Source organism: Ochotona curzoniae, unplaced genomic scaffold, assembly GCF_017591425.1.
Source record: "Ochotona curzoniae isolate NIBS_2020 unplaced genomic scaffold, NIBS_Ocur_1.0 contig_2699, whole genome shotgun sequence".
Lineage (NCBI taxonomy): Eukaryota > Metazoa > Chordata > Mammalia > Lagomorpha > Ochotonidae > Ochotona > Ochotona curzoniae.
Window position 1 is genome coordinate 2899149 of NW_024465561.1, and position 12802 is coordinate 2911950.

General features: G+C 60.2%; 1 protein-coding gene across 2 annotated transcripts in view; it reads left to right on the forward strand.

Moving 5' to 3' along the window:
- Positions 1-4464: 4464 nt before the first annotated feature.
- AKT2 (AKT serine/threonine kinase 2) overlaps positions 4465-12802 on the forward strand; it is a 34705-nt gene continuing 26367 nt past the window's right edge. Inside the window, exon 1 of one of the 2 annotated variants that reach the window (XM_040976311.1) lies at positions 4465-4641. The gene's annotated coding sequence lies outside the window, so the exon portion shown is untranslated. The remainder of the gene's footprint in view (positions 4642-12802) is intronic. The other variant, XM_040976313.1, reaches the window with a different exon arrangement.

Sequence of the window (12802 nt, forward strand, 5' to 3'; positions counted from 1 at the left end):
TGTCCTGCCCCTCCTTTGGGACGAATTAGGTGGGAGGGTGGGCGGAGGGTGTGCTGGGGGCCCTGGACCTCTGACTCCATCTCCAAAGGCCAAGCCCTTTTGCCACTGCCATCCAGGGACATTATGGTCACTGTTATGGTTATGGTCACAGATGCCACCTCCTTCCCTCCTCCCCCAATCAGCCCAGGCTTTGTTCCTTCTGCCATGGGCTCCACCTGCCCTGGCACTCTCCCTCTGCGCCCATGGGCTCCGTTTGGGAAGCAGTGGGTTTCCTGTAGGTTTGAGCCTCAACCCCTAATTCTCCATGTGGGGGGATCTGAGGCCCAATGTGTGGCTGAACCCCAGAAGGGAGACAGCGGCCAGATAACGTTCCTGAGCCCGGAGCCAGGAATGGGGAAGGTGGTGACAAGGGGGGCTTGGTGGGGAGAACAGCTGAAGGCGTTGTAAGTTGGAGTCACTTCCTGCTTGGATTCTGACTTGAGCATGGTGGGAGGGGGAGCTGTTGGGGAAAGGGGCGGGGCGGGGAGGGGAGAGCTGTGTCCTGACCATGGGAATCAAAGACAAGGACTTGAAGTGCAGGGACTGGTGGTGATGGGAGAGGGGAGCTGAGCTGATGGAAAGACCACCACAGCCAGGGCTGATTGCGGCAGCCACGAGTCCTTGGGGTGGCTGGGACCCCAGCCATTGAACTATCACCTGCTGGAGGCCTTCATAGGAAGCTGGATGGGAAGCAGGCACTGTGACGTGGGACGCGGGCACCCCTAGCAGTGACCTCCTAACTGCTGTGCCCAATGCTCACTCCTTTCCCAACTGCCTTTCAAATCAGGGAGAAAATCTTTCATCTTGTCTCTAAAACTGATGGTTGGCAGCAGCAGCAGCTTCAGGGCCCTTTCCAGACAGCTGTAGGGCTGCAACAGGTATGGCTGGTAGCCTGAGAAACAATAATGAACTTAAAGTAGCAAGAACAGTATCATTCTCCCTACACTCCCACAGCTCTTGGTCTTGGCAATTATTTATCCATTTCCTGGTTGTCTGTTCCCTCCTGGTCTCTAGCGGGGGAGGGCCGTGCCCTTCTACCTGGGAATACTAGCAACATTCTCTCCCTAAGCACAGGGTAACCATGAAAATCAAGGAATGTGGTAGATCTACAATCCTTTGATCCAATGCCACACAGTTCATCTTCCCCGCCCTTCCCAGAATCACATGTTGCACGTGGGTAGCCGAATGCAGGTGGCATGTTTTCATAATTGCTCCCTTTTAACAGCAAACATTAATGAACCACACAAAAGTGTCCCAAAGTGCTCCTGAAAGCTCAGCTTGTAGATGGTCAGCTCCTGTGGCGCCATCTTGTGGCAGTTTGGAGGAAGTGTTGGCTGTGAAATGATTTTCCTCCTGACCTCAACGTTGTGTGGTATAATTACTTATTTATTTATTTAATTTATTTATTTGTAGTAACACGGGAGAGTATTAAGTTTTTCGGGCTTTCAAGTCCCGAATAAACCGGGACCTTGCTGTGTCTCCAATCTGGCCCCACAGCTGAGCCGCGGGCAAACACATGGGGGTGGCCAGGCTGGCCTTGGCAGTGAGTCCAGGAGCCAGACGCCTGGCTGTGGGATCTTTGGCAAGGGCTCTCCTCTTCCGGAGCCTCTGCTTATTCTGGCTGACTTGTGTTACACAGACAACTGTCCAAAGGACTTCCGACAGGGCTCCGACGTAGTTTCTCACACTGCCCCTCGATGCGTGGGAGGTTTTGGTTGAAGCTTAAGAGATCCTTTCATATGTTCAGACAAGTTCAGACCTGAAATCAAAAGAACTATAGGGGCCTGCGTCATGGCATAACATGCTAAGCTTCTGTCCGTCCGCAATGCCAGCATCTCATTTGGGCACTAGTTCAAGTCCTGGCTGCTCCACTTCTAGTCTAGCTCACTGCTTGTGGTCTGGGAAAGCAGTGGAGGAAGGCTCAAAGCCTTGGGAAGCTGCTGGCTCCTGGTTCAGCTCAGGCCATTGTAGTCATCTGTGGAGAGGAACAGCAAATACAAGCTCTCTTTCTCCTTGTCAGTCTGCCTTTCAAATAATAACTTAAAAAAATTTTTTAAGATTTATTTATTTATTGGAAAGTCAGATATACAGAGAGGAGGAGAGACAGTGAGGAAGAGCTTCCGTCCGATGATTCATTCCCCAAGTGACCACAACGGCCGATGCTGTGTCAGTCCGAAGCCAGGATCCAGGAACCTCTTCCAGGTCTCCCACACGTGTGCAGGGCCCCAAAGTCTTGGGCCGTCCTTGACTGCTTTCCCAGGCCACAAGCAGGGAGCTGGATGGGAAGTGGAGCTGCCGGGATTAGAACCAGCGCCCATATGGGATCCTGACGCGTTCAACGCAAGGACTTTAGCCGCTAGGCCACGCCGCCAGGCCCAGTATATCTGACTGCAATAAAAATAAGTCTTTAAAAAAAATTTTAAGGGCCCGAACCACCACTGCAGGACCCAGGTGCATTGCAAAGATGGTTGCATTTGTTAGAGACCCTGGGACCCCTCTGTGCTCAGCTAAAGGCACCATGGAGCCCCTGAAGGCTCCGCACGCCACAGCAGCAGCTGGGGGCAGCTCCGGGACTTGGGGCCGAAAAATGAAAGAGCATGCATGACTGCAACGTCCATCTGGGACATGGCTGATTCTTTTAAACATTATAAATAAGATTCTAAAAGCTGTATTTCTTTAGTTTCACTTAATTTGAAAGGCAGAGCAAGAGAGACAAAGTCTTCAATTCCTTGGCTTGTTTCCCAAATATCTCTAACATCCCTTTGGGCTGGGCCAGGCCACCAGGAACCTAAACCTGTGTATATCCCAAGTGGGTGGCAGGGATGCAAGTGCCTTCCCTGGGCACGCGTCAGCAGGTGGCTGCATGGGAAGCCAAGGGGCCCAGACTCAGAGCCAGCGCTCTGCTAGGGGAATGAGCGTCCCAAGGTTCAGGGGTTCTGGGACCAACAGCCAGCACGGCCTTTCCCCCTCCCCTGAAGATGAGGCGCTAGGCTGAGGAGTAGGGTACTGTCCCTCCCAACCCCCTACTGGAGGCAGCCAGCAGCCCTTCAGCCACGGAACCCCCGCGGGGCTGCTTGAGGGGGTCGTGGGGTCCAGGCCTCCCGGCCCTCAGCAGAAGAGCCTGGAATCATGGAACCTGAGGAGTTGCTCCTGGCCCCCTCCCCAGTGTGCGGCCACTGCGGCTCAGGGGAAGGGACATCATGGGGTGTGCTGCCCCACGAGACTTGGGACTGGGGGATAGTGCAGGGGCTTGCCCAAACACATGAGTAGCATCCTGACTTAGGTTTTCCAGCACAGATGGGGTTAAGGACACAGATTGCCTGTTTTTATTGTTCATGTTTTTAAAAGATTTATTTCTTTTTATTGCAAAGTCAGATATACAGAGAGGAGGAGAGACAGGAAGATCTTCCTTTCAAGGCAAAGACTTTAGCCGCTAGGCCACCGCGCCGGGCCCATGTTTTTAATACTGATTTACTTGAAAGAGAGAGAGGGAGAGCTTCCATCCCCTGGTTCGCTCCCATAAATGGCCCCAACAGCCAAGCCTGGGTCAGCTGTGAAGCCAAGAACTTATCCAGGTCTACTTGGTCCATCATAAGCCTGCTTTCCTAGCTGCAGGCAGGGGAGCTGGAGCAGAAGTGCAGCACCTGGGACTAGAATCTGGGCCCCCCTTGAGGTCTGGGTATCCCAGGCAGCGGGTTAACCAACTGTGCCGCAGCATCGGTCCCCAACTGCTTGCCAGGGAACCTAGTCCAGAAGGGGTCACCTACTCAGCCCGCCCGAGGCCTGTGCCAGGGCGACCCTGGGGGCCAGGGATAACTGCCCCGCTCAAGCCACGAGAGGAATTTGACGAATTCCACACCAAGCAACATCCATTTACTGCTAAATTCCACCCAGCAGCATCCATTTACTGCTAAAAAAAAAAAAAGTTCAGGATCCACACCCCGAACAGCCTGGCCGCGCCCCCCGTGCCCACGCGCGCCGGCCAGCACCGGGACGGGGGTCTCTCCCGCGGCCTGGCCCTTTAAGAGCGCGGGTCCCGGGAGGAACAGCAAGAGCGGAGGAAAAAGCAGATCAAAGCGTATGTAAATCAGGAGCAGGGGCTGCCGGGAAGCCCTCCCTGCGGACGGCCTCGGGGCGGGGGTGGAGGGCTGGCAGGAGTGTCTGCGCACTCCAGTCCCGCCGTCCCTTCTTCCGCCCGGTTGCCAGAACCCGAATCCTTTGTGGAGCCACATGGACCTCAACCGCTCCCTGTACGCAGGCGCCGGGCCGTGAGCCCCGCCTCCTTTCCGGCATCGGCGCTTGCGCGTTCGAGCGCTCCAAGCCCCATCTCGTTCCGCTCTTTGTACGTCAGTTCCTGTTGGTGGCGGCATTTCCGGCCGGGGGGTGGCAGGGGGCGGGGAGCGGGGGCCTGGGGGAGGGGGAGGGGGCGGGGGGGGCCGCGCCGCGCGAGCCGTTGGGCCTGGCTGGGAGAAGGCGTCGCCGCCGCCCGCCGCTCCTGCCTCCGCCGCGGCTCGCGAACACAAGGAGCAGAGAAGCCGGCGCAGCGTGGCGATGGGCGGGAGCAGCGCCCCGCCGGAGAGGCTGGGCGGCCGCCGGTGACAGGTGAGCGGCGCGCCGGCGCGTGTGCCGCGCGTCCCCCCTCCCGCGGCGATGGTCGCGTCCGGGCCCCCCGCGGGGCCGCGCTGGGCCGTACCACCCGCGCCCGCCGGAAGGGGGGCCACGGCGCCGGAGCCCCCTCTCCCGGCCTCGAGCGGGGCGGCTGCGCAGGGGTGGCGGGTACGAGCCCCGAGGGGCCGGGCGGGGGCGGCGGCGGCGGCCCGTACCACCTCGGGGCGGGGGTAGCCAGCCTGAGCATGCGAGGCCCGAGCTTGGGGATGGCCTGGCGTGAGGGGGAGGCCGACGGGGAGATGGGATGTAAAAGTCCCGAGGGCAGAGGAACGGGTCGCTGCTCCACGCGTCCCGAGGCGTGGAGAACGGGCTGGCCCGAGTGTGGGTGCGCCGGGGTCCCCGCAGTCCGGGAGGCGGAGGGCTGCGGTGTTTACGCTCCCAGGGCCGGGACGGGGAGGACGGTGGAGAGGAGGGGCTCCTGTTCCTGAGGTGTGGGGCTTGACGCTTTTGATTGGTTGTGGGGAGAAGTGGGTGATGGGGTTGAGTGGGGGAGTGTTAGGGGTGTGCAGTGGGGTTGTGTTGTGGGAGAGGGTATTGGGCTTGGTTTTTGGGGAGCTGTGCCCCAGGGGACAGATGGTGGGGGGGTGGCTCTGGTCCAAGCTTTGGAGACGCCCCGCGGGTGGGGCTCAGCCCGAGGCTGGGCTGGGGGATCATTGGCACGTGTACCCCACAGGGGAGGGGCTTCTGTGCAGCCTTGTACCCCGGCTCCCCACCCCTGGGAAGCAGGCAGAACTTGGTCCTGGCCTGACTTTTCTCTGATTGGCAAGGGTGTGAAGGGGCCAGGTCTCCGACTCACGTCTGTGATCCCCTGAAGGAGAGGCCCTGCGTATCTCCCTGTCCCAACGTCCCCACCATCCCTAGTGTTTGCTCTCTTGCCACTTGAGCGGCGCTCACAGTGGGCCTCACAGCGGGGTCCTGTGGAGTTCAAGGGCACTTGGTGTGTGCGTGTGTATTTGTGTTCCAGTGCAAACACAGGGGGCCTCTGGTGCCACCGGCTCCAGGGATGAAGGCTGCGTTGGAGATGCAGTTTGGTATGCCCCTGGAGACGTGCTGGGAGCAGCCAGCCCTGGAAGCAAGTCACCAGGCTGCCTGGGCCAGCGCGGGATATCAGCCTGCCCTGTAACCTTTGTCCTAGGTCTGGAGGTCCCTGGGGATGAGGGGCTGGCTGGCTTCCCTGAGTGACCAAGCCAAACTGAGTTGGCGAGGTGGTCGGAGGGGCATCCAGGCGCTCTGGCCCGCGGCCATGCCACCTCACTGCTCGGCATCCATGGGCCACGGCTCCTGGAGAGAGGGAGCCCCCTGAGCCAGTGTGAGGACGTGGGAGCACATGAGCTTCTCTCCATGAGGGTGTGTTCCTCTCACGGGCCCCCGCCAGCTTGTGGAGCGCTGGCTGTGGCAGCTGGCTATGTGCATGCGTCCTCTGTGCCACGCAGCGTCCTTCACAGATGGTGGGCGCTGTGTGTGTCCACTCCCTTCCAGACACGTCCTGGCAGGTGGCTCGTCACCCCAGCTAGTGGGTCACCAGGGGTGGTTGGGCTTTGGTTCCATGTGGGGCCTTTGGCACACTGGACCCCAGCTAAGTCTTGAACAGCACCCATGGCCTCAGCCACAGGGGATGGGAGCAGGGCTTGTCCCCGAGGGTTCACTGAGTGCCCAGTGCTGGGACCCTGGGGGCCTCGTATGGTACGGAATCTGAATGGAGCTTCAGGGGCTTAAACCCAGGTCAGCGAGCCCCTGATGCCACTCACAGGGCTCTCTGAGGCCCAGCTTTTGAGCACCCAAGCGTGGGGCACGGAGAGGCCTTCCCAGGGTTTCCTTGGGGTGGAGCCAGGGTGCCTGCACTGTGGGGGCCTCACAGCTGCCAGGAGGTGGGCATGTCCAGCCATGGAGACATCCCTGCTGTGTGCCCCCTCACCAGCGGTGCTGATGGTGGGCTCAGTGAGGCAGCTGACACACACAGGTGTGGCCTCTGCAGTGGGTATGTCCCTGTCCCGGGATGGAGGCACCCAGCTCCTCCAAGCCCTTCCCTCTGTTGCCTCGGGGTGTCCCAGCCCAGCCCCACCAGCCCGCAGGGGTTTGCTGTTTCAGGGAAGCGGCTCCGGTCCTGGTTGGAGTCCGGGAGGGATGATAACTCCCCTGTGCGGGCGTGCCTGCTGGTCAGACCTGAGTCCTCAACCATGGTGAGCGGCACAAGCGGGGAGCCCCTGGGGCACCTCTGCAGCTATTTCCAAGAGGAGCCCGAAGGTTCTATCTGCCTTATACAGGAGGCCAGGGTAGCATTACCACGTGCAGAAAGAGGTGGGGGCACTCTACCGGGGACCACCCAGCAAGCACTCCTTCCCCTGACCCCTTGAGAATCAGAAATCCTAGACCCAATCCCGCCACGATGGCTCAGTGGCTAAATCCTTATCTTGGGAGCACCAGGATCCCATATTGGCACTGGTTCAGGTCCTGGCTGCTTCATTTCTCATCCATCTCTCTGTTTTCTGGCCTGGGAAAGCAGTAGAGAATGGCTCAAGTCCTTGGGACCCTGCACCCACTTGGGAGACCTGAAGGAGCTTCTGGCTTCGGATGGGCTCAGCTCTGGCCATTGTGGTTTTTTCGGAAGTGAACCAGTGGATGAAAGATTTTTCTGTCTCTTTCTTCTCTCTCTAAATCTGACCTACCTTTCTAATAAAAATAAAATAAGTGTTTTTTAAAAAAGAAAAAGGAATCCTAGCCCCATCCTGAATTGAGGCTCCCTGTTTACCCACTCATCGGCACTTGGGCCCCTGGGAAGTACAGGTGGGAGGCCCGGAGCCGAGGGAGGGTCTGGGTCCCTTTAGCCACCGCTGTGGCCTGCTGGGTGTTGGGGTGGAGGGACTGGTCAGGGCGTCGGGGACAAGCTGCTGGGCTGTGGGTTCAGCTCACTCGGGAGATCTCATTGAGGGCTTCCACGTCTGGAGTGGAGCTGGTCCCTGGGGGGTCCAACAAGGCCGTCCCAGCCGGAGAGGCAGGGCCCAGGGTGCCCAGTGCCATGCCAAAGAGGGTCAGGCTCAGTGGAGGCCTGCGTGGTGGGAGTGAGGAGCCAGCAGGGTTGGTGCTGAGTTTGTGGTGGTGGTGGTAGGGTGTGTGTGTATTGGGGGAGAGTGCTAGCTGCCAGCAGGCCTAGGGAGTATGTGTATGGTGTGTGTGTGTGGGGGGGTGGAGGTACTGGCTGCCAGCAGGCCTGGTGGGGTGTGTCTGGGTTGGGGGGAGGTTTGCTGGCTGCCAGCAGGCCTGGCAAGCTGTTCCCTCATCTCCTGCTTCTCCGAGCTGAAGGGCAGTGGCCGCCCACTCCAGGTTCCCTAGGACCCAGGGCTGTTTCCTCCACGGGGGGCAGGTGAGAGACTTACCAGGCAGGCTCGCTGGGTGACATCAGGTGACAGTGGGAAGCACGCCTGGGAACGCGGCCCATCTAGGCTGCTTCGCCCGCCATGTGGGCTGCTGTGATATGGCCCGTGCTGTGCTGGGGCTGGGAAGACTAGGTCTCCTGGGCTGGCTTTCTAGTAAAGACAAGTGCTGGCAGATGGCAGGGGACGGGGTCAGGGAAGGAGGTGCGGGGAAGCTGGGTTATCCAGGAGGGACTCCCTGAGGAGGTGGCACATGGGCAGGGCCTGGAGTGTGGTGAAGGAGCTGTGGGGGGACAGTTCTAAATTCAGGCTGTGCAGCTCCAGGCTCCTCGCATGCTCAGAGCTGCTTGGCAGCCTTGAGGGAGGGTGACCCTGATCCCACACAGGGGCTTGGTATTCATGCTTCCAGGTGCCTGTGGTGCTGGAGTGGCCCTCTGGGGTCTCCACAAGCTCCTGGCTGGGCCTCCCTTCAGCCCTGGAGCTCTTTGTGCTGACAGGCCTCTGGGCGGCCGGGGTGGTTCCGTGGCAGGCTCTTCTGGACAGGCAGCCAAGCTGAGAGAGGCCCAGCTCGGGGAAAGCCAGCCGGGAGCAGACCCAGGAGGGAGGGGCATGGGCCGGCATCTGGCCTGGCCCCCTGGGGCAGGACCCACTGCCAGCTCGGCACCCTCAGCAGAGCCCAGCGTGTGGGACCGGCCAAGGGAGGCTATGCAGCTGAGCCCCCACAGGCAGCCCCGGAAGCACCCCCGCCATTGAGCCCGGGAACCCGTCCGCAGATGTTGCTTCTAAGGGTGAGGCCGCAAACCCAAGCCTTGCTCAGCTTTCCACCTCGTCGGCCTGCTCCCGGCCGTACTGGCATGGCCGCTGCCTTACCTCACCTGGATTGCTCCGTGACCTGGGTGGGGGACAGCCACGAGGGGCAGGGCCTTACTGCCTCTCTCTGTGTGCCTGTGCTCAGGGAGATGGGCCTATGGGCAGAGGGAGGGAGTGTGAGGCTGGGGCTCGGGGAAGGGGAGGCTGAGGGCTGTGCCAGGAGGGACAGGATGGGAGGAGGGGTCGGGCCGTTCCCCCTCACGCCCCAGCCTGCAAGGCTGGGGCACCGAGCGCTTCTTGGACATAGTGCTGTGGCTGGGCCGGCTCAGAGTCTGACATCCCCTTTCCTGGCATCCTGGAATGTCCCATTTCACAGGTGAGGAAATTGAGGCATGAGATGTTACTGCCTTTGCCTGGAGTCAAGGGGTTTGGGAGTGACCAATCAGAAACAACTTCAGCCCTGTTTGGTCTTGAGTCTGCCCCTTTCAGATGGGGTGGGGTGTGTTGGGGGCTGTATTACCGTAATGTGTTCTCTGCTCCTAAATGGAGGGGACCCCGACCCATGCCTGTTCAGGGCTGGGGTTGGCTGTGTCTGTCCACCCCTAATGTCCCTGGAGCTCTGGCCTTGGGCCTTCCTTCTTCCAGAGGTGGGGAGTAGTGAGGGGGGAGGCACTCTTTCCCCGCCCTCCACTGCCCTGCCTTGGTCAGATTCCTGGAGCCAGCCCTTGGCTGTCTTGGGCTGTTCCTGTGTTCCGTTCCACCCCCAGATAGTGCCAGTGAGTGTTTGCCATGTTCCATGGGTAGTCCCTGGGCACCAGGCATCTGCCTGCTTGTTGCTGGGCACAGCCATGGAACTGGCCTTGGCTGAAGGCTCATGGAGGGCAGTGCCGGGCAGAGGGGAGAGGGTGCAGCGCAGGGGACAGCACTGAGTCAGAAAGCCCGGAGGGTCAGGTGCCCCAGAGCTGGCCCTGGCTAAGGCTGGGGGTGGAGGGCAAAGAAGGGTGGCTACGACAAGGAGTCCAGACGGCTTCGTGCCCCCAAGAAGGGCCCTGTGTGATAGCTGGCCCAGGAGAGGGAGGGGTGGGAGTGGATCTTGCTGTGCTCTGAGATGGCCCCTGGGCCTAGCCGCTGTGGGGAGCACTGAGGTGGCCACTTGTTGGTCATTGTCCAACAGTGGACGTGTTCAGAGAGGTCAGACTGCGCCAGCCTTCCAGCTGATTTTTTTCCCTAGGCCTGGTGGCTTATGCTACCCCAGGGTGGCTTTGGTTTAGGAGTTAATGTTTCTGTGATTGCTGCCCTGGCAGGCGTGGGCGCATCTCCCTGGGTCCTCACGACAACCCTGGTATGTGCGAGAAATTCTCTTTGGAGATGCGTAAACCGCACCGGGTCAGATGGTGTCAGCGTTGGACTAGGAGCTGAGAGCTGTCGCTGACACAGCCTCCCAAAGGACCCCAGCCCCACACCACCCTGCTACCGGCCTCCCTGCTTCGCGCCAGCTAAGAGTCACCGCCCTCACTACAGCTACCCAAGTTGGAGACCTTCTGTCTCCCTGAGTCCCCGCACCCCCTGGGGAGCTCCCACAGGGCTCTTTTTCAGGTCTGTTTCAGGGGTTGGCTTGGGTTTCCTTCTCTGACAGTCCTCCTCCTCAGCTGTGGCTCTGTCCTTGGCTTATTTGTTTATTTTACTGCCTGTACTCCTGCCACACAGCAGCACAGCGTTTACTTCTGCTCACTGCTGCCCACCCTTTGCGCCTGAGCCCTGTGGACAAGCCATTGCCATCTTTGTAGTATAGTGGGCGTGGGCTGCTTGGCTTCTCCCTTGCCCAGCAGAGCTCTGAGCACCAAGGCTGGGGCTGGTTCAAACTCAGGGTGCAGCCCTGGGCTGCAGGGGGCAGGCAGGGAGCTGTGGGCACGGGCTCGACCCGTGCTGAGTATAGCTGCCAGGCTGGCGTGGAGGCTGCAGTGCCCAGGGAGTTGGGCAGTGGAGGTGAGGATTTGCAAGTGAAGACAGCTAGCAATGAGCTGGCTGGTGGGACCAGCCCCTGTAGCAGCCCTGAGGTGAGAGAGCAGGCATGCTGGGGACTGGGAGGTGAGCTGACTGCAGAGGGTGTGAGGTAGACAGGGCTGTGGTAGGTGGGGCCTGGCCCCTGTGCATGCAGGGGAGAGAGCTGTGTGTACAGCCCTTGGCCAGGCCACCTGGGATGGCTGGCGTGCTTTCTGTGGGTGCCACCTGAGGGGCTCAGCCTGTGCAGGGTGACGGTGAGGAGAAGGAATCCCTCAGTTCTTGTCCCCGTTTCTTGGGCAACCACCCTCGTCTCCACGCTGCCACCAGTCCCTCCCACTGCTAGGAGACAGATGGGGGGTGCTTGTGGTGAGTGAGAGCGAGTCTCTGCCTTCCCTTCTCACCAGGGCGGCAGAGTTGGTACAATTGGATGTGTTCAGAAATACACTGTGTGGGACGTGATGCACCTGCAGCACTGCGCAGCTGGCCCAGGCGGGCTCTTCCTGGAGGCCTTTGTGTGGATGTGCCCCCTCATCTGGGCCTCTCTGAAGCCTTGGTGGAGTGTGGGGCGTCCTCTCACTGTCCCTAACCTGTGGAACAGGAAACGGGATAGCGACTTGCCTAGGACACAGGTGACAAAGAAACTTGGGCGTCCAGGTATCAAGGCTGCCTTGCCTTCCATGCCTGTTAGTGCTCGGCACCCCCACCCCTAGTCCCCCGTTAGTGCTCAGAACCCCCATCCCCTGTCCCCTGGTTTCCTCTCCTCTGTCTGTGACAGCTGAGCACCTGCCCCCCTTGCCCTGGAGGGCCACCCTAGATTCCATGCTGCTGTGGCTCTTGATGAATTGGAGGTGCTTTCTGTCTTGGGCTGTGGACACAGGTGGCGCTGTGTGCAGGTTTGTCACAGAAGTGGCCGCATAATGAAGGTGGTATTCCATGCTTTGGAGGCTGCGTGGCTCCAAAGTGGCTGGATCCTGTCCGTGGGGCAGGGTATGCTGAGCCCTTGCCTACACATGGGGAGGGAACTCAGGCCTGTGGGGTGATGAGGCCATGTCCCTGTCTGCACTTCCGGCTGGCCAGGTGGCTCACTGCGCCTCGGTCTCTGTAGTCAGGTGGAGCTGGCGGCGTGGGGGGCAGGGTTCGCAGGCCCGTCATGTGTGCCAGGCACGTGGCTTTGTACTAGTCATGGGATTCTCCCTCTTAGTGGAGGCTCCAGGCAGTGCAGAGGCGGGGCCAGGTGTGCATGGTCAGGCGAGGCTGTTGCAGGAGTGGCTGTGCCACTGGCATGTTGTGATCGTCACAGCCCAGGGAGGAAGGCCGGGGGCTGGGGAGATACTGTGGACAGGGCAACGTGATGAGGAAAGGGTGGTGAAGGGCGGCCAAGAAGGGAGTTGTTGCCCACTTTTTGTTTCTTAATAGATACACGCAGAAAAAGTTTCGCTTTGGCTGGCTGGCTCCCCACTTGCTCCCAGCAATCCCAGGCTGGGGCTGAAGCTAGAAGTCCAGTTCAGGCCTCCCCTGTGGGTGGCAGGAACCCAGGGAGTTCAGCTGTCCACACTTCCCAGGTTCGCTGTTAGCCAGGCACCTGGGGCCTTGAACCCTGGCAGCCAGTGCCGTGCTCAGGTGTGCTACCCGTTAGGCCCAATACTGCATCCCCATCTCCCCACAGCATCCCATTCCCACAGTGCTGAGCACTGACGCCGCCTGTCAGGGGAGTCGTCCTTGAATGGCTTTCCTGAGCAAGTCTTCCTGGGGTGGGAGGACCTGGAGAGGTGTGATCAGAGCTCCCTGGGGCCCCCCCAGCCCAAGGAGGCGCGGCGCCCTGCCTCCCTCACCACCTGCCTCCTGTGTCCCATCTGTGCTGTCTGGCTTTCACACCCAGCTCAGGGAGGCAGTGAGAAAGAACCCAGCAA